This window comes from Lampetra planeri, chromosome 3 (genome assembly GCF_965212315.1).
Source record: "Lampetra planeri chromosome 3, kcLamPlan1.2.h2, whole genome shotgun sequence".
NCBI classification, from domain to species: Eukaryota; Metazoa; Chordata; class Hyperoartia; order Petromyzontiformes; family Petromyzontidae; genus Lampetra; species Lampetra planeri.
This window is the reverse complement of record NC_136109.1, coordinates 6,923,902-6,950,559: the sequence shown is the minus strand read 5'-3', so window position 1 is coordinate 6,950,559 and position 26,658 is coordinate 6,923,902. Positions and strand designations below refer to the sequence as shown.

Sequence of the window (26,658 nt, the reverse complement as noted above, 5' to 3'; positions counted from 1 at the left end):
AAACAAAATACATTTGCCTCATGTGAGGATCGAACTAACGACCCTTCCGATTATGAAGCTAAGGCACTACCTACTGCTTTAATGAGGCTGATGTTAGATAAGTATTATTCTAATTGAGATATCTCAAATATTGGGATTCAATTGGAATGTATAAAGATGCACAACAATACGAGGATCGGTTGTTGATGAACGTATTTTATGCACAAAAAGCGGATCAATTCCTAACGCATCATTTGAAGTTGGAATTAATGTCTAAATGTACATTTCATACAAAGAAAATAACACCATGCCCCATCTGAGGATCGAACTCACGACCTTCAGATTATGAGACTGACGCGCTACCTACTGCACTAATGCAGCAGATGTTAGTGAAGTTTTGTCCTAAATGGAATATCTCAAATATTGGGATTTAATTGGAAGGTATAAAGAGGCACAACAATAAGAAGATAAGTCATTGATGAAACGTAAGTTTTGCACAAAAAGCGGATCAATTCCTAACGCATCATTTGAATTTGGAATGATCGAAATGTAAATTTTATGCCAAAAATAGGCAAACTTTGCCCCATTTGAGGATCGAACTCCCGACCTTCAGATTATGAGACTGACGCGCTACCTACTGCACTAATGAGGCTGATTTTTATTAGTTTTGTTTTAATTGGAATATCTCAAATATTGGGATTCAATTGGAAGGTATTTAGAGGCACAACAATAAGAGGATAAGTAATTGATTAAACGTATGTTATGCACAAAAAGCGGATCAATTCCTAACGCATCATCTGAATTTGGAATGATCGAGATGTTAATTTTATGCCAAAAATAAGCTAACTTTGCACCATGTGAGGATCGAACTCACGACCTTCAGATTATGAGACTGACGCTCTACCTACTGTGCTAATGAGGCTGATATTTTATAAGTTTTGTTCTAATTGGAATATCTCAAATATTGGCATTCAATTGGACGGTATAAAGAGGCACAACAAACACGTTCCTTCGGAGTTGACTGGTCGGACATTGGTTGGACAGCGCATTCGTGCGATCCGTGTCACGCGACGCAAGCTGCGTTGGGCGGCGCGTCACGTGGTGCTGAGCCCGCCCGAAGCACTCTATAAATTACAAATCGAGGGCGTGGCTATGCACGACAACACAGACAGACAAATATTCCCTGGTGGGCAGTGTGGAACTGTTGTTCCGACCTGTATAAAACGAAAAGTATTTGATGAAACGTATGTTATGCAAAAAGCGGATCAATTCCACACTCATCATTTTAATTAGGAAATATTATCTAAATGTTAATTGTATGCCAAAAATAAGCTACCTTTGACCCATATTCTTAGGTTTTTTCGGAAAGTCACGTAGGTAAAACATTAAAATTAATAAAAGTAAAATAAAATAAAAATCACGACGTTTCGGAGGCAACACAAGCTTCCGTCTTCAGGTGGAACCGTCACAGCCACGACAGCTGTATCAAGTAAATGAGAGATTGCAGGAGCTACCACTCCGTTTATATAATGGTTGGAGAGGGGGGAAGGGCCAAGAACAGCACACTTTTTATTATTCATATGGTAAGGTGAGGCTCTCATTTACTTGATACAGCTGTCGTGGCTGTGACGGTTCCACCTGAAGACGGAAGCTTATGTTGCCTCCGAAACGTCGTGATTTTTATTTTATTTTACTTTTATTAATTTTAATGTTTTACCAACGTGACTTTACCGAAAAAACCTAAGAATATGGGTCAAAGGTAGCTTATTTTTGGCATGCAATTAACATTTAGATAATATTTCCTAATTAAAATGATGAGTGTGGAATTGATCCGCTTTTTTGCATAACATACGTTTCATCAATTACTTATCCTCTTATTGTTGTGCCTCTTTATACCTTCCAATTGATATCCCAATATTTGAGATATTCCAATTTGAATAAAAATAATAAAATATCAGCCTCATTAGCGCAGTAGGTAGCGCGTCAGTCTCATAATCTGAAGGTCGTGAGTTTGATCCTCACATGGGGCAAAGTATTGTTTTCTTGGCATAAAATGTACATTTAGTTATTAATACCAAATTCAATTGATGCGTTAGGAATTGATCCGCTTTTTGTGCATAGCATACGTTTCATCAAATACTTTTCGTTTTATACAGGTAGGAACAACAGTTCCACACTGCCCACCAGGGAATATTTTTCTGTCTGTGTTGTTGTGCATAGCCACGCCCTCGATTTGTAATTTATAGAGTACTTCGGGCGGGTTCAGCACCACGTGACGCGCCGCTCTACGCAGCTTGCGCCGCGTGACACGGATCGCACGAATGCGCTGTCCAACCAAGTTCCGACCAGCCCACTCTGAAGGAACGTGTTTGTTGTGGCTTTGTACCTTCCAATTGAATGCCAATATATGAGACATTCCAATTAGAACAAAGCTAGAAATAATCAGCCTCTTTAGCGCAGTAGGTAGTGCGTCAGTTTCATAATCAGAGGGTCGTGAGTTCGATCCTCACATGGGGCAAATTATTGTTTTCTTGGAATAAAATGTACATTTAGATATTAATTCCAACTTCAAATGATGTGTGTGGAATTTATCCGCTTTTTGTGTGCGTTTCATCAATTACTTATCCTGTTATTGTTGTGCCTCTTTGTAACTTCCAATTGATTCCCAATATTTGAGATACTCCAATTAGAATAAAAATAATAAAATATCAGCCTCATTAGTGCAGTAGGTAGCGCGTCAGTCTCATAATCTGAAGGTCATGAGTTCGATCCTCACATGTGGCAAAGTATTGTTTTATTGGCATATGAATTCCAACTTGAAACTATTTGTTAAGAATTGATCCGCTATTTATGCATAAAATACGTGTCATCAACTACCTATCCTCTTATTGTTGTGCCTCTTTATACCTTCAAATTGAATCCCAATATTTGAGATATCCTAATTAGAATAAAACTGATCTCACATCAGTCTCATTAGAGCAGTAGGTATTGTCTTTGCTTAATAATCGGAAGGTTGTTAGTTCGATCCTCACATGAGGCAGATGTATTTTGTTTGCATTCTGACCACAGGTATTGTGGTCAATGCAAACATGACTCCTTGTAAAAAAGGTGTCAGTTTTGTTGCCAGATGAAAGAGTAAAAAAATAAAAACTATCAAAGTATTTTTTTCTTGACATAAAATATATTTATATAATACCAACTTCAAATTATGCGTGTGGAATTGATCCGCTTTTTGTGCATTACATACGTTTCATAAAATACTATCCTCTTATTGTTGTTCCTCTGTATACCTTCCAATTGAATGCCCATATTTAAGATGTTCCAATCAGAATAAAGCTAATAAGATATCAGCCTCATTAGCGCAGTCGGTAGCGCGTCAGTCTCATAATCTGAATGTCGTGAAGTTCGATCCTCATATAGCGTCAAAGTTAGCTTATTCTTGGCATTTAATTACCATTTAGATAATAATTCCTAATTCAAATGATGCGTGTGGAATTGATCCGCTTTTTGTGCATAACATACGTTTCATCAATTACTTATCCTCTTATTGTTGTGCCTCTTTATACCTTCCAATTGATATACCAATATTTGAGATATTCCAATTTGAATAAAAATAATAAAATATCAGCCTCATTAGCGCAGTAGGTAGCGCGTCAGTCTCATAATCTGAAGGTCGTGAGTTTGATCCTCACATGGGGCAAAGTATTGTTTTCTTGGCATAAAATGTACATTTAGTTATTAATACCAAATTCAATTGATGCGTTAGGAATTGATCCGCTTTTTGTGCATAGCATACGTTTCATCAAATACTTTTCGTTTTATACAGGTAGGAACAACAGTTCCACACTGCCCACCAGGGAATATTTTTCTGTCTGTGTTGTTGTGCATAGCCACGCCCTCGATTTGTAATTTATAGAGTACTTCGGGCGGGTTCAGCACCACGTGACGCGCCGCTCTACGCAGCTTGCGCCGCGTGACACGGATCGCACGAATGCGCTGTCCAACCAAGTTCCGACAAGCCCACTCTGAAGGAACGTGTTTGTTGTGGCTTTGTACCTTCCAATTGAATGCCAATATATGAGACATTCCAATTAGAACAAAGCTAGAAATAATCAGCCTCTTTAGCGCAGTAGGTAGTGCGTCAGTTTCATAATCAGAGGGTCGTGAGTTCGATCCTCACATGGGGCAAATTATTGTTTTCTTGGCATAAAATGTACATTTAGATATTAATTCCAACTTCAAATGATGTGTGTGGAATTTATCCGCTTTTTGTGTACGTTTCATCAATTACTTATCCTGTTATTGTTGTGCCTCTTTGTAACTTCCAATTGATTCCCAATATTTGAGATACTCCAATTAGAATAAAAATAATAAAATATCAGCCTCATTAGTGCAGTAGGTAGCGCGTCAGTCTCATAATCTGAAGGTCGTGAGTTCGATCCTCACATTTCGCAAATCTAGCTTATTTTTGGCATAAAATTAACATTTCGATCATTCCAAATTCAAATGATGCGTTAGGAATCCATCCGCTTTCTGTGCATAACATACGTTTAATCAAATAATTATCCTTTTCTGCCAGCAACTGGCACTACGCGCTCGAATGGCACACTTCACCTGCCCTGCTGGTAGACCTGGGCTACTACACCCACGATCCCGCTCCCTACCAGTAAACAGTGCTACGCGCCCGAGTGACCCATTCTATGTCACTATATCATCTGTAGTTTGATATTGTCTGTTTTGAATGTCATAGCTCCTTGTAGACATATGTGTATTAATTGTATTCTGAGAGTTGAGGAGAACCATGAGGGGCATACTAATTGCCATTCAAATTAGAAGTTTGAGAACAGGTTAATGGCAGATGAGGTAACCATTGCTTGGGCAAGGAGTGAACCAGAATATTTTCTGAGAGATATTCACGGGTCGGGTCTGGCATCAGCCATCTCCAATGAACAGAGCAGAACACGATGCGAAAGGGAGGACCCATGGCAAAACACCATAAACCCGCTGCCCACCTGAGCACAAATACAGAGCAAAGAGACAATAATGTAATTTGCCGTTTCAACGATTTTCTGGATTAACAAACCATAATGTCTGGAAACTTTTAACGTTCAAAATGAACGAATATGAATAATCTTAAACTTCGGGGTACTATATGTTAATCCAATGATATAATATATATCGTCACATAATATAGCACCGAGTAAGGAGGTTTTGAATATGATTAGTTGCATGTTTCATTAACATCCACTTATCCATACATAATTGCCATGAGGTCTGGGTTAAGCATATGAAACTTGATAATGAATTATGGAAGCATTGAAATATTGAACCTCAGGATCATTTACAACAATATATATAATACTAATGATGCCAAAAATATTATGTATTCAAGGGGTATAACTAGAGCTGTGTCTGACCGCCTTTGTCTTCCTAGTGGTGATCTTTATATGCTGCACCAGGACCAGTTCAGATAACTGCCACTCTATTCATTGTAAATGGGAATAAAACTCAACAAATCAGGCTCAATAGGAAAGGGGACAAACACAGACATGGATACCCAGGGGAAGAAAGGAAGGCCGTTTCACAATTAAACAGACACATAGATGTGACACACACACATGTGTGACACACACACATGTTGGCTAACTTTTATGAGTTGGCTAACTCTTATGAGTCGACAGACATCACAAGGGCAATTAAGTGAGTCTGTTTTCACACATGTCTTGGGATGACCTCCAAAGGGAGTATAATAGGGGTTAAGACATCAGGTGCCAGGATGTTTATGGAGCCAAAACCAGGGATGTACTAATGCGGATCCGATGAATGTACCACATGTGCAAAGGTGGAAGGAGCTTCAGGCTTTAGTGTGTCTTAATAAATTAAATAAGTTATAAATTCATATATATCAGCATACAAAATCATACAAATCAGTCTTGCAGAGGCACTCTGGGAATTAGCTCTCATTTCTAGCTAGAAAGTTGAGTTCTTACTAAGGAAGACTCTTAAGTATCCCTGAAAGTTTTGCTTTTGTATTTCTCTTCATGTGTTAAGTCTTGCAGAGTCGAGGACTTCGAAATGTAGTGTTACGATAAAGTTACGTGGTTGAGGAAAATTTCGGATAAGCGCCCATTCGTGGCAAGGTGTCTTATGCAGCTCTTCGTCGCGCTATTGTGGTGTGAACGAGTTATCGAAATAGTACTGTTGGAAGCTGAGAGGTGGAAGGGAATTGTTGGCAAAACGCCCGTGGTGGCACAAAGCAACTTCCCCATGTTGAGATTTGAGGTACACGCCAGTATTGAGTGCGTCGACAGAAATATTGCCCAAGCTACAGGCTGGGAAATTCTGTTGGTGGTTGAGCTAACCACTGACTGACATTGCATGCCATATGAAGAGGCTGGGAGTGTGTAAGCATTGTCACGTGCAGGCTGCTGTTCAGCGTGAGACCTCCTGGAGGGAGCAACCAAGGGTGCTCGCGAACCAAGCCACTCCTAAGGCTGATAATAGAATCGAAGCGTGCTGGGCCAGCGTGGCCGCAGCATGCTCCAGCTACAGATCGAGCCTGGCATACAAACAACCTGCAAACACATGGCAGAGCTGACGACTGACTGGCATGTGCTGGTTCGAGGGCAGCAGTGTACTCCAGATGCAGATCGAGCCTGGAGTGCATAAAACCTACGAGCGTATGGCGCAGCAGCTAACGGCTGACTGGCAGCATGCGGACTCGAGAGCCGCGAGCGCACTTCAGCTGTGGACCAAGTAGGCCTCGGCAAGGTAAGGTAATTTACCCTTTTTACCGGGTAAAAGGTAAAGGGTAAAGGTGTCGACATGCCAAGGGGTAAGGTAAAGGGTAGGGTAAAGGTCGCTCGGAAGAATTACCCGGTAGGGTAAAGGTAGCGCGAAGTATTACCCGGTAAATACAGTACCTTGTTTACCGCTAAAAGCTCCGTGGCGCAGTCCGTGGCCCCGCAGCTTGCATTCACATAAGGGACCGTGGCCATTTACAGCCAACGTCAGTTGACCGTGGACAATTAGACCCAAGCCGAAACATAACATATGAAAAATAATGTTTACAAACATATTTTAATGGTAGAATATAGTGTTATCATCAGTATGACATAAGTATACCAAGTTTGCAGTCGATACCACATTGGGAAGTGGGTTAAAATTGAGTTACACGATTTAAGGATACAACAACGACAACAACAGACAGAGTGAGATCTTAATTTAGGTGCTTTCGTGACTGCAGGAATTATTCTTTGGTTCTTTTCGGTTAAGTCACGTCTAAAAATAAAATAATAAATTAAAATAAAATAACATATTACGACGTTTCGATTGCAACACAAGCAATCATCATCAGGCATAAAAGAAATAGCAACAAAAATCTACCTAGAAAACTATAGACAGACATACAAGCAGACAGACATCACAACGGCACACAGAGAGAGGAGTAAGCTGACAACGCGGCACGGGCACGCAAGCCTGAAAATTAGGAGACAGGCACACGAAAATTAAATAACCTAGTAAAATATCGAAATGTGATGTAATACAACACAGAGAGTCGGTTAACACACAATTAACGCATAGCCTGGTTGATTACGTGTTTCAAAATTTGCTAAGTTAGAATTTTAAGTGTGAGCAACAAAAATCTAACTAGAAAACTGTAGACAGACATACAAGCAGACAGACATCACAACGGCAAACAGAGGACACAAATCGGCACAAAGAGAGGAGTCGTTTCTGTGACGGTCCCTTGAACCACTTCTACGGGGAAGTTTTAAGCTTATCCTTTTTTCTTTCTGTCTATTTGTTCTCTCTGCCTGTGTCCTCTCCTTGGAATTTTCACACTTAAAATTCTAACTTAGCAAATTTTGAAACACGTAATCAACCAGGCTATGCGTTAATTGTGTGTTAACCGACTCTCTGTGTTGTATTACATCACATTTCGATATTTTACTAGGTTATTTAATTTTCGTGTGCCTGTCTCCTAATTTTCAGGCTTGCGTGCCCGTGCCGCGTTGTCAGCTTACTCCTCTCTCTCTGTGCCGTTGTGATGTCTGTCTGCTTGTATGTCTGTCTATAGTTTTCTAGTTAGATTTTAGTTGCTATTTCTTCTATGCCTGATGATGATTGCTTGTGTTGCAATCGAAACGTCGTAATGTTATTTTATTTTAATTTATTATTTTATTTTTAGACGTGACTTAACCGAAAAGAACCAACGAATAAGACAGAGTGAGATCAAAGAAAGCGTGTAAAATTGGAATCGAGAGTATTCTATATGTATAAAGCGCTCTACCTAGCATTTACCATTATAAACCTTTTTCATGTATAGTACCCCAGTAATTACCCTGTAATCGGGTAATTTGTACGGGGTAAAGGTAAAAGGTAGGGTAAAGGTAGGCTCGTTGCTTTTTACCTTATACCTTACCTGCTAAAGGGTAAAAGGTAGGGTAGAGTGATTGTATTGTGGTAAGATAAAAGGTAGGGTAAAGGTAGGCTCATTGTTTTTACCAGTGGCGGCTCCTGCAAAATCTCTCAGGGGGGGGCAAATGTCTGGATGATTGATAAGGATAAGGTCCACCCATGCAATGAATAAATTAACAGCTTAAGCATGTAAAGGCAACTTCACTTCTTTAATATTAATGAAAAATAAAGTGACTCTTACAATACATCTTGTTTGTTTATATACTCACTATTAAAACAAACCACTCAAGTTTTTTTATTAAAGATTCCACTAGGTGGCGATAAATTATATTGTTGGATGAAACGTGCTTACGTATGATGACGTTAGCACGTATGATGACGTAAGCACGTTAGTGCATGCCCTCCCGGAAGCCATAGAGAATGCATTGCAGCGCCCCCGTTCGAAAAAAAACATCTTTGAATGTAAGTCTATGGGAACACTCGGGGCGATTCTCAGCCGGAGTGAAATCGCCCAAAAAGAGGCGGTACTCCACAGAACGTGACATGACGCTGATTGGACTATATCCAGAGGCTGACAGTGACGGCTAGCGTGACTCTGTGGTTGAATGACATTGGTGGTGCGTCGCCCAATCGCCCTAATGAAGAAACCGCCCCTGGTTTTTACCTTACCTTGCCCCTGAGTATAGACAGCAAGCAGCGTGGTCGCAGCACACTCTCGCAGTGGACCAAGTCTACCGATCAACACTCCCTTGTGGGACTGGAAGTATTTTCGGGTACAGTGAAAACAAAAGATGAACACCCGCTATCACATGCACCCATCATATGAGCATACTGCTTACCGTTGGTGACGCCACCTCATACGAAAAACACACGTGAACCAACTCACACCACACTACACATCATAACGGGTTAACCTTGCTCATGATTGCCACCCTGACACACATCCACTCCACTTCACGGATTTCTATATGAATATTGTTTTTTGAAATATTAATGCGATTTATTTTACTTGCATAATCTTGAAATTCGATAGTTTATGATTTTCAAACTATTTGGTAAACATTTTATGAACACGTATGCTCGCATAAACACTGTGTTTTGAATCGTGAGCCTGGTTCTTTTCTTTTAAATCGCATAATCTTATCATACAATCGTTGATGCTTTTATAATCATTTAGTACAGATCTACGAGTACGTATATTTGCATGGGTACTGTAGTTCTATTCTGATAAGTAGTTTCAGCTGTCAATGTAAGTTAATATTAAAGTTGCTTATGTAGTGACTTGTAGTGTCACTACTGGGAGCCTGTACGCACATGACGTCACTACGTCGGGTATATTGGAATGACGGCCGGGTCGGGGAGCCGGGAGGCTGTCGCTAGTGCCACGGGGGTTGTGTCAGGCCATGGCACTCTGTTTGAACCAGGCCGGACACGTGACCGGATAAAGGTGGGGGCCGGGGACCCCAGGGGGATCTTGGGGGTCGCGTGGCCAGGGGCTGAGCCTTCTCGAGGATTCGAGGTGGGCGTGGCCTGGGCATGGCCCAGGCCCGCCAAGGTGGATATAAGCGGGTTCCGCACCTGGTGCGGGGCGGCTCGGGTCCGGGATGAAAATGCCTCGTGAAGACACCTCGTGAAGAAGAAGAAGAATCAAGCCTCAAGTCAGCGTGGCCAACCAGGAGCCCTCCTGGCTTGGCCACGCGAGTCGTATGAGAGCGTCAGTGTTAGCGAGTGATGGTGTGTGTTAGCGAGGATAGGTCGGTGGTCACCACCCTATGTTAAGAGTTGTGTTAAGAATAAATAGTGTTGCCTCCCAAAGTTCCAGTGTGCGCCTGAATTGAACCCACTACACTTACATTAAGAAAGGTCGAGTGCTTCTTTCTTAACTCATGCATCATATCTCTCAATTGCGAGAACTGTATCCTGACCTGACATAATTACACATTGATTAAGTTATAATCAGTAAATATTAAAGCGAGAATCATTGATATTATCACGATTGATAACACACACCCCTAAACAACGTGAAAACCAATAATAACTTGTCATTAATGCGAAAATCTATCGTTTAATTGAATTCACAATTTTTTTAAATAAGAAGATGCATACCAATCAATCATTAATTTACGCGCAATAATTATGCATTAACAAAACGCATTTAATCAACATTTGAAAACATTAACATTCCACAATTACCATTTTAACATTTTCATAATTTTTACAACACAGAAACATAGCGATTGTGATCATTACAGAATACTAAATTATTTTGATATCCGAACACTTGAGCCAAAGCTTTAAAGTTGTGGATGGTCCTGTTACACAACTAAAACAAACCAATGACTTAACTCAGAATTCGGGTTAATAAAGGTATCACCCAGTACACGCTATGATTATTACAAGGCACATAATTCAACAAATGCAATCAGCTTTCAAGATATCTTATTGAAATGTATATTGCGCCATTTCCAAGGTGCTTTACAGCTATTATAAAAATTGTACGTAAGATAGCAGTTTGAGATGAAGAATGGGGTTATTAAAAGTGGTGGTGTAATTTTAGTGACATCAGAACCGGCAGGAGTCATGAGGAGGGTATTGGGGTAGGCCTGGTCGTAGCTGGAGAGCAACGGAAATCTGGGGGGTGGAAAAGTGTTGAGGCATCTCATTGGGAAGACAAAGGGGGTCGGCCGGGGGGGGGGCAGGCTAGGGAAGGGGGCCTCCGCGAGCGAGTCTCTCCGTCAACGACGTCCACTTCCCTGCAATTTAGCAGAATTTCGGGCCAAGCTCGCAACGAGGAAGATCGCGGAGTGCTCCCAACCACGCTCCGCACGCCGACACAGTGAAAGACTCCCCCGGAAAGATCCCGGCTGCAGGTCCCTTCCATCTCGGGGACTGCACAAAGCCCCGATGACCTCGGGCAGCCAAAGCCCCCCCCCGGTGGTTGCATGGCCCACCGAAGGAGCCACCGGATGTGAGTGACGGAGCGACCCACCGGTCGCACGGGATAACGGGTAAGTCGCGCAGCGCGAGCGATGCTGCACCACAGTGAATAACCCGGGCTACCAAACGGATGCGCCAGTTGGCGCAGGAGCAGGCAGCAGGTACGAGAGCGGTGCCTCCAAACAAACCAAAACACGGACATCACAAAAATAATGAAGAAACTATATGCCTAAAATATAGTGGTGGTGGACGAGAAGACGGCAGGGGAAGAGACAAGGAGGTTCAGGTAGGGGAGGTAAAGTGATGGAGGAGGGAAATTAGGGATTGAGCAGATGACTGCTGCTGCCAGCTGCCGCCATCTTTCTCAGTATGAAGCACACTTAATGTTGTTGGTGTATAGTAAATTCAGAATATCATTGGCGCCACGAACTCGTTAGTTTCTACGTTCCGCTGAATGTCAATATAATATGTGATAATGAACTCCTGATGATTGGTTAAGTATGTCAGGGTGTGATAATTGTGAATTCGTATTTATTTCAATGTACAGTCTGTAGCAGATGGCCTCGTACACCACAGTTGAGGCGACACGGCAGAAGTGTATGAAGCTTCTGACTGGTGACTGAAGTTAATTGATGAGTAAAATACATTTTTGTTTAAATGCCGTTCGCACACAATGTCTCCTGACATGCAAAGACGGCAGCTTTATGGATGACGGCATGGCAGCCAGGTGGTTGATGCAGCTGGTGACTGACCAGGTGTGGTCGGGTCTTGAGTCTTGACGATGTGTAGAACGATGATGTTGGCCTCCTTTGAACGTCCGACGTACATACATGACTTCACCGTGATAATTATTCACATACTTGTAGTTTTACAGTCACTTTCTTTAGTTTGTGACCTAGCACAATATGGTTTCGTGTTAACCTCTATCCACCTCAAAATGTGTTTCATATTTCAGTAGGCAAATGTCTTCTCTGTTTCCTCAGATTTCTTCTGCAGCACTAACTTTGAGTCTCCTTAATCTCACTTTTAGTATGTATCGTCTCTATACTCTTTAAAAACTGGAATCCTGACAATTAGCTTTGAGCTTCTCCACTGTTTCACCGCAATTCCTTCACAGCTTTATCATGATACCTCTCGTGAAATGTACGGCTTCGATCAAGGTCAGCCTTACAAGCACGGGTGCGCAAGCTACCCAGCTAATGTGAACATCACGGTTGCCCCTGGCTCCTCTGGATCTTCTTGGATCTGACCCTCATCTGCCATGCTCTGCTCATTCTGGGCCCCTGGCTCTCTGGCCCACCTCTGGGCTTCTTCTAGCATTTTGGGCCACTCCACTCCATCTGGTCTCTTGCTCAGAATGCAACCCACTCGTATAACAATCTCTTGTGAGGCCATAAAGATCCTGAAAATGTAATTGGACCTCCACAGCTCAGCAATCAATGTCTTCCTTTTTCAGAAATAAAGTTTGCGTATTTCTTAGCTCGCATTCTGTGCCTAATGCGGGCAAAGTATGTCACTATAATTGCCACTCGGAGTAGAGAGCATATCCGGCACATTCCACGATCTGAGCTAACCTCGAGTTTTCATTGTGAAGTAGCTATCACGTCAAGTTAGACTCCCGTCTCTGGTATTGTTTCCTTAATCAAATATATTCTCAAATAACAATGAAAAATTAATTTCGATTTTTCCTCATCACCATTGCAATAAGTTTTAAAATGCCTAATATGATTGGGGCAATTCATATTTAATCCTACTTTACACTAAATGTTTTATTTCCATAACAGTTCCATGGCATTTTGTTGGGAAAATATACATCGATCGATATCAATGCTGCAACTATTTTTTTCTACCAAACACTCACATATATTCTACTACAAAATGTAAGTTGGTTTCCACTGTTAATCAACTAATGCAAAACATGTTGGGTTTCTCTATTCATTATAGTAATCATGACTTTATCATAAATTATCCCAATGAAGACACCTACAGTGATGTATTCTTTTCTTTGGAGCAATCAAAACAAATTCTGCCATTGGGTTAATCTTGTTCATTTATACTGGCTTTTTAAGAGTAAACTAAGGATTGAACTAACAACCTTCAGTTTGAGACTGACAGTACTTACTGCACATTCTATGGTTCATTCAGTAAAGTCACGTATAAAAAATAACAATAAAATAAAATAAATTAAGTGAATATTATTTTATTGTTATTTTTTCTATCTACGTGACTTTACCGAAAGAACAATAGAATATTAAATCCTGCATTCACGAAAGTCTTAAGTCAAAATGGAGTACTTACTGCACTCATGAGACTGTAGCAATATACCAGTTCAGAGGTTGGCAACCTGTGGCTCTTTAGCCGCATGCGGCTCTTTAAGGACTGCTTCATGCCGTTATTGCGACTTTTGAAATACAGGTAGTCCCCGAGTTACGATGGAGATGCGTTACGACTCCATCGTAAGTCAAAAATATCGTAAGTCGAAGATGGCCTAGCCTACCCAGGAGTCTTAAAGAATGGTGATAATTTAGCAAAACAGAGCAATTTACAGTACCGTACTGTATAAACTATATACTGTATGTATTTATTAATTACAATACTGTATTGCACAGTAAAATGTAAAGTAAAAAAACAAGGTAAATTCTTAGCCTACCTATATGAACTGCAATTTAATAGAACGTTTTTTCAGGAAATAATCCTATCTGCTATCAAACCTTTTAACATACGTACATCCCGGCAGCGTCCCAACATACAGTATCGTACCTCGTACGCTGATGCGTTTGCCTGCCGCGTGAAATTTAAAATATTTAACAATTTAGTCGTATCGCTATCGCCATCGTAAGATCGAAATATCGTAAGTCGGACCATCGTAAGTCGGGGACTGCCTGTATTGAGTTTTTCTACCGAATTCGAGAAAAAAATGCTCTTTATGTTATTAGGCTCTCGTTTGATACATTCGATGGCATAATAAATACATTTGGTTTGAAGTGGAAGGGATATAAGGATCACGTCAACGAGAACATAGGAAGGTGATACCCCACAATGATCTTCAGAATTGCCTCTTACGTGTGGAAGTGAGGACACTATTTGTTACTGGAGGGCAACTAGCCATGCACGGGGGCTCTTGCGAACTATCTAAGGAGGTAAAGAAATTAATATAAAAATATAACATAACAGTTGTTGCATATCAGAATACAAGGGCGGTTCCAGCATGAACAAACCAGATACATGTAATGGGAAACTTATACTGATTGCTTGTAAAATAAAGTTCGACGTAATTTAGTGTGCTTAAGAGTTAGACCACTTTATACTATGGAGCCTGATGAGATTGTTTTTATAAAGGTAACTCTTCATATGCAAATTTAAATACTGTTCATCAGGAATACATTTCTCAATGTAATTATTATAAGTAAAGTGCAGTCTCCAACTCTTATGCTCTTTATTTCTCTTCCCTCTCTATAATATCTGATATTAAGAACACCCATTGCCTAAAACATCGTTTATAATGTTTCCGGTTAGGCAGAATTATTAACGATGTGATTTTTTTTTTCTCTATGGGACCTTTTAGCCACTATCCAAAATGTTTTTGCCAGTATCATATTGAGTTATTTACTTATTTGTGCCTGTGCATCATTGCTCACACGGTATTACCAAATAGTTTGTGACAAGTATGTAAGATACGAATAAACACCAGTGTTGCATTTTGTATAAGGCAATAACAATGACATGTATACTTGTACTCTTAGTTCTTTCGGTAAAGTCACGTAGGTAAAAAATGCAGCAAATCTGGCTGTGACGGTCCCACCTGATGACGGAGACTTGTGTTGCCTCCGAAACGTCGTGATTTTTATTGTTTTATTTTTATTAATTTTTATTTAATTTTTTACCTACGTGGCTTTACCGAAAGAACTAAGAGTATGAATCCTTGCAGTCACGAAAGCTTCAAATCTAGAATGTATACTTGTGTTTGAGCATTTGATTGTGGATTTATTTTAGCGTTATTTTGTGGTTGTCATGTGCATTTGTTGATGTGTTTTAGTGGTAATAGTTGTTTATAGTCGTGGTTGTTTGAGCGGTTGTTTTCTGTGGTTGTAATTGAGTGGCTGTTTGGCATGTGTTTGTTTTTTAAACCCAGAGGAAGGATTGACCAATGTCACGCATTGTTTTCTACTATCAAAGTAATTTAGACACCAACCTACTGCTACTTAAATAAGTCCAAAATCACTAACTTGGTTTACAGGATGTGGTGATCAATTGTATCAATGCCTTATCCAAGCCTATGAAAACAGCTGAGTCGTTAGTTGTTTCTATTGTAATGGTGTCTATATATGTTTTCTAATGCATTTACTGCATGTATAAAATGCTTGAAAAAAGTCACAATGTAATTGTCACCAGAAATTTCACTGCCACCTATAAATAGACTATGAACAGGGGAGCATTGTCTCATTATCTATTTCTACGTTTATGTACTCGGGCCCCGGGTGACTTGTGAAAGAATGAAGTAATGGAAGATGTTTGTAGAAAACTATCATCTCTATCTATAAACTAACGTAACATATGATTAAACAATTTACTAGAAAAAGTAAAATTGATTCACTCATTGTTGTACAACAGATTTATACCATTTTTTTCACCAATCGTGATATATTGGTTTTTTTTACATTAATTATTTCCAATGCGTGCATGTGTGCTTGGACATTATAGACTCAAACCAGCACACACACTATAGCAGAGGTGGGACAAAGTCATTGTTATGCAAGTCCAAGTCGAGTCGCAAGTCATCAAATTCATGACTCGAGTCTGACTCGAGTCCAAGTCACATGACTCGAGTCCACATCTCATAGGTGGGACAAAGTCATTGTTATGCAAGTCCAAGTCGAGTCGCAAGTCATCAAATTCATGACTCGAGTCTGACTCGAGTCCAAGTCACATGACTCGAGTCCACACCTCTGCACTATAGCACTCTTTAAACTATGTTCAATTGCGGAGATGAAGCCCCAATTTGTAAGATTTTGGAGCCTTGGTGATCTGTAATATATAATCCAGGGTTGGTGGAGACACCAGATCAGGCCAGATAAACTCAAAATGCTGCAAAAGAGATGCAAAGAAAAGGAAGAGCTCCATCTTTGCTAAGTTTTCCCCCAGGCAGACACGGGGGCCAGCAGAGAAGGGCAGGAAGGCATCTGACTTTACAAACTTGCCATCCTCATCAAGGAAGTTTTCTGGACTGAATTCGTATGGGGTTTTCCAATGATTTTCATCACTCAGAACCGATTTCATATTCACTATTATGATCGTCCCTTTTGGAATCAAGTACTGGCGTAACTTGACGTCTGTGGTGGTGGCATGCGGAGCCCCGAATGGAACAATGTTACTGAAGCGCTGTATCTCATGGATCACAGCATCCAGGTAGGGCAGACTGTGTCTGTCCTCCATGCATGGTAGTCGATCTGATCCCACAATCTTGTCAATCTCATCATGGCACTGGGCTTGTATTTCAGGGTGCATCATCATGTAGAGAAGGCCCCAGCGTAATGTGGTGGAGGTCGTCTCTGCGCCAGCAGTGAAAAGGTCCAACGTCAACATGATGAGACTCTGTTCTGAGAAGCTGCTGTTGGGATTGTCCTCTTTCTCCAATTGAGACAAGTAGGTGTCAATCAGGCACATTGGCTTGAGGGGATCTCTTGTTGCATGGCGTTCAGATATTATATCACGAATAAACTGTTTAGATTTTGCCATGTTTGTGAATATTCTCTGCTGCGGTCCAGGAAAGTCCATCAAGAAGGGAAATAAGTTGCATAAAGTTCCCAGCAGCCCTGATTGGAGCTGAAGATTGTTTTCAATGAGGTGCAAAAAATCATGGAACTGCTTATCACTATATTCATACCGTTTCCCTTTCACCATGGAACAAATTATGTTTCCCACAGCACTGTTTAAGTTATAGTGAGGGTCAAATGCCGATCCTTTCTGTTTAAATGCCTCAATTAAGAAGCCAACCTCTGCCTGAATGGTTTGTTCTATGGATGACTTACCAAGTCCAAAATTCCGCAATGTTGACAGAGTGAACCTACGATGTTGCATCCAATATTTTCCATATGGAGCAAAAATAATGCCTAGGCCTCCGTTGACTTTTTTGGTGAGGGGGATGTTTGGCCGGTCTGCAAACGCATGCCCTTGATGCACTAGGACCTCGTTTACTGCCTGGTAGCCACTCACAAACACCATGGAAATCTTGCCCATCATTACGCTGCACACCTCTCCATACTGTTTCGTAACTTCCTCTATGGCAACATCGGGTTTCTTAAACAGAGGCACATTCCCTAAAAATGGTATCACTTTTGGGCCAGGAGGAAAGCCCAATGGGCGTTTAGTTGCCTTTACCTCCTGGAGTATAGCCCGAAGAACCAGGAAAATTATGCAAAATATAGCCAGGCTGATCAGTGCCTGGTGCCCCAAGAAAGAGCTCCATTCCTGAGCAGCAGCAGTTGTGTCCAGAAGTTGGCCCATACTGTACTGCAGGTTGTGCGATGTAGTAAGATGAGTACTTGTCTTGATTTTTGTTCTGCACACACATTCACACACATGCCAAGCCAAGTGGTATTATTATATGATTTCCTGAACATTGCATTTATCACATGGGGCCTTAAAACAATAAACTGACAGGCCAGTCTCTGATTAGATATGGGCAGTCCCCAACTAACAAACTGGTTCTGTTCCTGAGACCTGTCCATAAGTCGCACGGAATGCAATATACTGTATTTAAATATTTAAATGTCCATACAGTCAGTTATAAAACTGTGTTACGGTTTAACAAAAAAGGGAATAATTATACAGGTAGGAACAACAGTTCCACACTGCCCACCAGGGATTATTTGTCTGTCGTGCATAGCCACGCCCTCGATTTGTAATTCATAGAGTGCTTCGGGAGGGCTCAGCACCACGTGACGCACCGCCCACGCAGCTTGCGCCACGTGACACGGATCGCAGGAATGTGCTGTCCAACCAAGTTCCTACCAGTCCACTCCGAAGGAACGTGTTTAACTCATCAATGAGAAGAAATACTGTGCATTTGCATGTGTAGTGCTTCAATAAAGACATACACACCACGTGAGTTGAGGCGAGTCTTTTATTAACACTTCCCTTACGGGACGGGTTCTATAATTGCCGTAAACGTAACTACCCCTATGTAACATGGCTTCACAGTCTCACGTCCCAGTCCCTGACGTCCACACTTATATACACTCCTTAGCCTCGGCATTTCTCCCACTTTAGTAAAAAAAAATTCTAGCAGTGATTTTCACACCTGGTGATGATTGCTTGTGTTGCAATCGAAACGTCGTGATTTAATTTACTTTTATTTTTTTCTATTTTATCTCTTATTTTTATATATTTTATTTTATTTTTTACCTATGTGACTTTACCGAATAAACCAAATAGTATGGATCCTTGCATTCACGAAAACTTCTAGAATAAAGTAAAGTAACATGAAATTAAGAAAAAAATAGTCTTATTTCCATTTGAGTCCTCATGTTGGCTTGCTTGTCGGAAAAGGCGTAATGAGACCCCCAGATTGTGCACACACACGGTGGCACGCGCGAGCACGGACACACACACACAACAATGAAGATTCCTGCCCGTATAGCCTTAACAGACTGTTGGGACAAGTGCTGTTAGCGAGTAGCACCAATGAAGACTGACACGGCAAACGGAGTGCATTTCCAGCACCACGCCTTTTGACTTCCCAGTAGTGATATTTACACACAAAACAGGTACTCATTTGAGCTTGAGTCGACCTAGGGAAGGCCCAGGACCGATTTAGGTAATCGTCACTGGTATTGATCGTGATAAGGAATCGAACTTGGGTCGAACTTGGGTTACCTAGTTCGTAACACGAGCGTCTGCACGGGCACACTCACTTTTACGACGAGGTCCTACCGATGTAGGGCTGTATTTGTTTTGTTACGTGTTGTGATAATTTGTACGTGGCAGAGCCTATTGTACTAACTATGGGTCTTAATGTGACATCAAGTTCGTAATTTTTTGGAAGCCTACATAGTCTTGGTGGTTTTGATTCACAAACCTGATGCACCAATAAGACCCATAGTTAATACAATAGGCTCTGCCACATACAAATTAGCACAATACGTAACAAAACCAATACAGCCCTACATAGGTAGGACCTCTTCGTTAATCAAAAACTCTGAACATCTCGTTAATATAATTAAAGATATTAAGCTTAACCCTAATGATACGCTCGTAAGTTTTGATGTGACCTCTCTGTTCAGGAGGGTTCCGGTCAACGAGTCAATTACATTACTCGACACTCTGGTAACGAACAAAGGTTTAGCCAAATATATCCCAAGACTAGCTGAACACTGTCTAAAGAACACTTCTTGTGGCAAGGTGACTCATATAAACAAAAGTAAGGAGCAGCAATGGGCTCTCCTTTGACTCCTGTGATATCGAATTTGTACATGGAAGATTTTTAAACAAAAGCAATAACTTCAAGCCTGTTTACGGAAAGAAAACGAATACTGATACCTATCTGAATGCAGTCACACCATCACCCCGCACAGAAATCTTCTCTTATCAAGACGCTCATTCCTCGAGCTAAAAACGTGTCAGATGGTGACAGTCTGAGAAATGAAATTCAACATGTTAAAGAAGCGCTGCAAATGAACGGTTACAATGATGCACAAATCAACAGGGCATTGAATACCAAAACCAAATCAAATAACAAGAGCATTGAAACTGCCCAAGTAATTAAAACGATCAAAATACTGTACATCATGAGACCTCTTTTGCCGGTAGCAAGATATAGTAATAGTTTTTGACCCGTTTAACTGGCAACAATACTGACACCTTTATACACCAAGTGAGACAAGGATCTAAGAAAAGCTGTCTCGGGTGTGGACCAATCAATTTCAAGGACAGTGCATTCATTACCAGAGTTGTCTTTTTGTTTGCATTTTGACCGCAAGTGTTGTGGTTAATGCAAACATGATCCCTTGTATAAAGGTGTCCGTTTTGTTGCCAGTTTAAAGGGTGAAAAACTATTATTATACCGTACATTGTGGGAGTAACTGACACACTAGCCAGATATTTGGAAAAAGAAAACATCCAAGGCAGATTTGGCACAGTACATAAAATACAGAAATTAATATCTGCTACAAAAGATGTATTACCGAAGCTATCAACAGAAGGCGTGTACAGGATTAACTGCACGTGTGGTAAATGTCATGTTGGGCAAAGAAGACGATTGTTTAGCACGAGACTGAAAGAACATCAGATACATATTACATTATCCCAAATACAACTGTCAGCAGTAGCAGAATACGCGTGCCAACACGGACACTCAATTGATTTTTATAATGTTGAAGTTTTGTGCAAAACTAGCTACTACTGGCCAAGACTAATGAGATAATCTATCGAAATTTAAAGAAATGAAAATAATCTACATCATGGGATATCCTTTGCCAGTATCAAAATATGATAATAGGTTTTTCAATTTTTTTTCTGGCAAGAAAACAGGTGTTAAGATGTTAAAATACCAAACTGAAACCTTTTACGATGAATCATATCTGCATTAGCCACAATGCTTGTGGCCAGAATACAAAAATAAGTATAACCCGTAAAAACAAAGTTTTTCACTATAAATCCTTTATATGCGTGGCAGCGAACTTAATATAAAGGATTTAAAAATATATTCGCCTGTGGAGGACGCGGGGATCGATCCCGCGACCTTTGGCATGGGAAGCGAGGGCGCAACCAACTGCGCTACTCCGCCACGGCCTTTGGAGGGGTTACGCTCTGGGCTCTTATACTGTGATGTTCAGCCAAAGCGATGAATGAGTTCTATTTGAATATATGTAAAATAATTTTGTTTTGCCTAAAAAGGGTAAAATTTTGGGAATTTTTTTTCACGAACATTAATTGTCTGGCACAACGAGTCTGTGTGGAAAATGTCAGCTCGATTGGATCACGGGAAGTGGGTTAAAAAACGACCGAAAGATTTGCACGGTCGTAAGCAAGCAAGCAAGCACGCAAGCACGCAAGCAAGCAAGCACGCAAGCAAGCAAGCAAGCATGCGAACTTAATATAAAGGATTTAAAAACATACTCTGATAATAGTATGCCTTTTGGCGTCCTCTGGTCTAACACCGTTTGAGACGAGGCTCGAAAGAAAGCTGTCTCTGATGTGGACCAATCAAATTCAAGGACAATACATATATTATCAGAGTGTTTTTTGTTTGCATTCTGACCACAAGCATTGTGGTTAATGCAGACAGTTTGGTGTTTAAAAATCTTAACACCTGTTTTGTCGCCAGAAAAAAAAGGAAAAAACCTATTATCAAATAAAAATATCTTTAACCTTTCGGATAGCTACCGCCTTAGTGCTGCGTGGAAGCGAATCATTAAATAATAAATTATTTAAATGCATGCCTACAAAGGGCAGTGTACTTCAATAGTGATTACCGTTGGTAATCCCTAACACAATAGACAGGAAGGACTAGTTAAAAGGGCTCGCATAATGTAGATGCATAATGTGCGTTGCCTCATTAATCCCCCCCCCCCCCACATTTGCAAGAGCACAGAAGAGTGGTCACCACATCAACGCCTCTATATAAGGAACGAAACAGTTAAACTCCTCCACAAATTTGGATGTCGCCTGATGAAGCTAGTTGTAATTACTGGCGAAACGTCGTACTCAGATTGTAAATGTTGTGGCGTGGCTCTCCAACACACCGGTGTGCTGAGCTTGTGACGAATTTGCATGTTCTGTTGACGTGACAACCCTTACTAGTTGGCTGTGTCGGGTGGTGGCGGGTTTTAACGACACACTTACGTGATCTAACCAAAAACCTCTTATGGATATTGGTTGCGAAAGTCTACGTGTTAAACAGTTATTCGTTTTATTAATGCATTATTGTAGTTTTGTATTTGATATAGAAGCTGGTATTATAGTAATTACAATACTCTCGGAACTATTATAACAGGTAAAAGTCTAATTCTAGATTTCAGTAAAAGTCTAATTGTGCGGCTCACAATCAGAAGGTTGCGTGTTCATATCCTTGCTGGAGGTTGACTCGACTAATTTTCCCCTGGTGTCGATAAAGTATTTGCAACTGTGTGGGGGCTACAACAGTGATTGTCATGGATAGACTCGCCCCGCTATAAGAATATTACCCATTTTCCATCAGGTAGGTAATTCCACTAACTTGCACTGATCAACGAGGTAACGTATGGTAAAAAACAAGTTCTGCTCGCACTTGCAAAAGGTAGCCACTGGTACCTCCACGCCTCGCCAATGTCCCTTACCTCTGTCATATGTAGTAGTTTCAACGCATATGGTGCCCAACTTGCAAGGTACTGTGTCTGGATTTCATTAAAGTGACAACCGTTTGGCCAGTCCACTGTATATTTGCACTTTAGACTGTTCAAAGGCGCATCGTAAAAAAAAAATCTGTAATCTCAGTGCACTGCTGTTAGCTATAAATCACCACTCAGTCAATTACTGTTGATGTAGGGAAGGGTCTGGGACCGGTTCAGATATCACTTGCCCCACTGATATGAGTAATAGTTCACAATCAAAGGCCGGTCGTCACGTTCACAGTGCAGTGCATTAACCACTGTGCCACAATTCTCCCCGAACTCATGAGGTCGATTGGATAATCCAACGACTTTCTAATTTACACTATGAGTGTAAATTATGATGGGTACAAACTTAGTAATCATTGGAAAGATGTTATCAACCACGCAAAAAAGACTTAATCACAAAAAAATTTTGGACCATCTTATCTGACAGGCACTATTTTACTGTACTTTACCGAGTGTTAACATCCCCAGTTATTTTAACAGTACTCTCTTCATTGTTCAACCAGCATTGGTATAAACATGGGCATTTTCGTTCTTTTGTCTATCATGTGTATCAGACTCCCCCCTCCCCCTCTCTCTCCATTGTGTTGGCGTGTGCAGTAATTGGCCGCTTGCGCACAAGCGCTTCCACGTCCGTCGCCCACCCTTTTGGCCTCGCCCCCCCCCCCGCCCCCCCTCCCTCCCGATACGTTCCATTCATTGGCTACTATAGTCTGATGAGCTCCCCCTAAGTTTGTACCCATCATCATTTTCGTTCTTTTGTCTATCATGTGTATTAGACCTCCCCTCCTCCTCTCTGCCCATTGTTTCTAGATTTGAAGCTTTCGTGACTGCAAGGAATCATCTTCTTAGGTTTTTTCCGGTAAAGTCACGTAGAAAGTAAAATAAAATAAGTAAAAAAATAAAAAATATATAAATAAATAAATAAATAATTCATTTATATATCTATTTTTTTATTTATTTTATTTTACTTTCTACGTGACTTTACAGAAAAAACCTAAGAAGAGGTCTGCCCATTGTGTTGGCGGGTGCAGTGGCTGGCCGCCTGCGCACAATCGCTCCATTGTGTTGGCGTGTGCAGTAATTGGCCGCTTGCGCACAAGCGCTTCCACGTCCATCGCCCACCCTTTTGGCCTCGCCCCCCCCTCCCTCCCGATACGTTCCTTTCATTGGCTACCATAGTCTGATGAGCTCCCCCCTCCCTCTCCCTCCCCCCTCAACTCGCTTTTAAGGGATTACATCTTGAATCATTGCCTCACTTGATACAGCTAATCTGGCTGTGACGGTCCCACCTGATGACGGAGACTTGTGTTGCCTCCGAAACGTCGTGATTTTTGTTTTTTATTTTATTTTTTTATTTTATTTTACTTTCTACGTGACTTTACCGAAAAAACCTAAGAAGATGATTCCTTGCAGTCACGAAAGCTTCAAATCTAGAACTATGAGACCTCCTTTACCAGTGGCAAAATATAGTAGTAGGTTTTTACCCTTTAAACTGGTACAGAAACTGACACCTTTATACAAGGTATCATATATGCAATAACCACAACACAAGCAGTCAAAATGCATCATCTGGTCCAACACCAATGGAGACTAGGCTCTAAGAAAAGCTGTCTCGGGTGTGGACCATTCAACTTCAAGGAGAGTGCATATTATTATCATCATCAGAGTTGTTTATTTTTGTTTGCATTTTGACTGCTTGTGTTATGGTTATTGCAAACATGATGCCTTGTATAAAGGTGTCAGTTTCTGTACCAGTTTAAAGGGTAAAAACCTACTACTATATTTTGCCACTGGTAAAGGAGGTATCATAGTGTAAATGCCTACCCCGAGCTCTCAATACTCTGATAGTGCGCTGTCTTTGTGTTGTACGCCTTTTGGCGTCATCTGGTCCAACACCAATAGAGACTAGGCTCTAAGCAAAGCTGTCTCGGGTGTGGACCAATCAACTTCAAGGAGAGTGCATATTATTATCATCATCAGAGTTGTTTATTTTTGTTTGCATTTTGACTGCTTGTGTTATGGTTATTGCAAACATGATGCCTTGTATAAAGGTGTCAGTTTCTGTACCAGTTTAAAGGGTAAAAACCTACTACTATATTTTGCCACTGGTAAAGGAGGTATCATAGTGTAAATGCCTACCCCGAGCTCTCAATACTCTGATAGTGCGCTGTCTTTGTGTTGTACGCCTTTTGGCGTCATCTGGTCCAACACCAATAGAGACTAGGCTCTAAGAAAGGCTGTCTCGGGTGTGGACCAATCAACTTCAAGGACAGTGCATATCATTATCATCATCAGAGTTGTTTATTTTTGTTTGCATTTTGACTGCTTGTGTTGTGGTTATTGCAAACATGATGCCTTGTATAAAGGTGTCAGTTTCTGTACCAGTTTAAAGGGTAAAAACCTACTACTACTAGACCTTCTAATTGTTCGTCACGTTTTTATTGTCTTGTTTTTTTGCTTTGCTGTGCTTCAGGTATGAATAGTCATTGGACCTTTTAACGCTTTCGAGATGACTCATTCAAAAACAACATGCTGGCTACTGCAGTGGTGTGGCCAATACTAGTGCTAATGAAACAGAGGTGGCTCTGCACGCTGCGCAATGCATGTTATAACCATATTTGAGTAGATTTGCCAATTTAAAAACAACGTAACAACCTTTGCAGCCATGTACAGACCAATATATTGTAACATTTTCAAATAACAATGAAGGTTGGTTGGTAAATATGTGAACTTGACAGTTTACCATTAGAAGTAGATGATGTTCTTACACTATTAGTCAACTTTACATCCGACATAGTAGGAATGTATAAAGTATGCTGTAGCAAATGTAGTTTGCGCTGTAAACGAATTAAATTCTCTGAAATGATTCAGGCAATTTAGAGACAACTCATAATGAAGGTAGACGACCTACATTGTCTTAGAATATATGAATGTTTAATTTTGACTTCCGTTATATAATTCAGGCTGTAACCAGACTGCCCGAAAATTCAAGACCAATGATATCCTGTATTCTCTCCCCTTCTTAACACAAATTCTCCAAAATCTGACCCTGAGTCAAGCCCACTTTCAATCTACATGGCAAAAGCCCAGACCAGCCCACCATTATGCATATCCATGTACACTTTGATTGCATCACTTCCGTGGCCGCCAGTGTAGCGTTATTTTGACGTGGCAGTGCACTATGAACCCAACTAACCATTTTTTATTCCTGGCCACAACCAACATCCATGACAAATATCGGATCCAGTCCTGGGTCTCCCCTAGGTCAATTTGGGGGAAACATTCTCCCCACGCTACCGACGGAGGTGCAGCAAGGCACAATGTAACATCCTCCTAACATTTCGGGTCCAATTTAAAGTTCTGCTGAAAACATCCAAGGCCTTCAATGGCCTCGGACCACTTTACATTCAATAGCTGATACACCTGTAGGCACCATCACCTCTTCGATCTGCCGATTTACATCTCCTCCATGTGCATGACTGCACCTGGGGTGCCCAAGCATTTATAAATGATGCACCAATGCTGTGTCTAGATTATTTGGCTTCGAAAATTCCCACACATAAGCAATTTCTATAAGTTATCCATGTTTGACCATGTCGCCTCTGAAAAAGAGATAATAGCTCTGTGGGATTTACCTGGAAAATAAAATGGTTTAGTTTAGCAAATGCTTCTCCAAAATTGAGTGTTTCGAAACTGCATTTCACCACATTGTAAAATGCAGTTTCTAGCTTCGTGCCTATATTTTCGCCTTGTCTTCTGTCTGCTACAATGTAGAGTGCCTGTCCAATTATTTTTTATGACAGTGGAGCGTCAGACTAAGAAGCAGCTATAATGTTGAAATTGCTCTATTATATTCTTGGTTCTTTCGGTAAAGTCACGTAGATAAAAAAAACATTTTGAAAATAATATTCTAGATTTGAAGCTTTCATGACTGCAGGAATCCATA

General features: G+C 40.8%; 6 non-coding genes and 1 pseudogene across 13 annotated transcripts in view; 5 read left to right on the top strand and 2 right to left on the bottom strand.

Moving 5' to 3' along the window:
• Positions 1–828: 828 nt before the first annotated feature.
• TRNAM-CAU (transfer RNA methionine (anticodon CAU)) lies at positions 829–901 on the bottom strand. The gene has a single exon. It is a non-coding gene; the product is annotated as a tRNA-Met (tRNA).
• A 1,035-nt stretch (positions 902–1,936) lies between these two features.
• On the top strand, positions 1,937–2,009 carry TRNAM-CAU (transfer RNA methionine (anticodon CAU)). The gene has a single exon. It is a non-coding gene; the product is annotated as a tRNA-Met (tRNA).
• A 415-nt stretch (positions 2,010–2,424) lies between these two features.
• Positions 2,425–2,497, top strand: TRNAM-CAU (transfer RNA methionine (anticodon CAU)). Its single transcript has one exon. It is a non-coding gene; the product is annotated as a tRNA-Met (tRNA).
• A 193-nt stretch (positions 2,498–2,690) lies between these two features.
• Positions 2,691–2,763, top strand: TRNAM-CAU (transfer RNA methionine (anticodon CAU)). The gene has a single exon. It is a non-coding gene; the product is annotated as a tRNA-Met (tRNA).
• Positions 2,764–3,606: 843 nt separating this feature from the next.
• On the top strand, positions 3,607–3,679 carry TRNAM-CAU (transfer RNA methionine (anticodon CAU)). Its single transcript has one exon. It is a non-coding gene; the product is annotated as a tRNA-Met (tRNA).
• Positions 3,680–4,094: 415 nt separating this feature from the next.
• Positions 4,095–4,167, top strand: TRNAM-CAU (transfer RNA methionine (anticodon CAU)). Its single transcript has one exon. It is a non-coding gene; the product is annotated as a tRNA-Met (tRNA).
• Positions 4,168–10,534: 6,367 nt separating this feature from the next.
• Positions 10,535–26,658, bottom strand: part of LOC144737040 (cytochrome P450 2C20 pseudogene) — a 30,683-nt pseudogene continuing 14,559 nt past the window's right edge. For 4 of the 7 annotated variants that reach the window (XR_013588865.1, XR_013588859.1, XR_013588863.1 and 1 more), the window contains 2 exons: positions 19,876–19,970; positions 10,535–17,896 (listed from right to left, as the gene is read on the bottom strand). The product of XR_013588865.1 is annotated as a cytochrome P450 2C20 pseudogene, transcript variant X5 (transcript). Of the gene's footprint in view, positions 17,897–19,875; positions 19,971–22,652; positions 23,030–26,658 lie in introns of those variants that run through there. The other 3 variants (XR_013588866.1, XR_013588867.1, XR_013588862.1) reach the window with 2 other exon arrangements.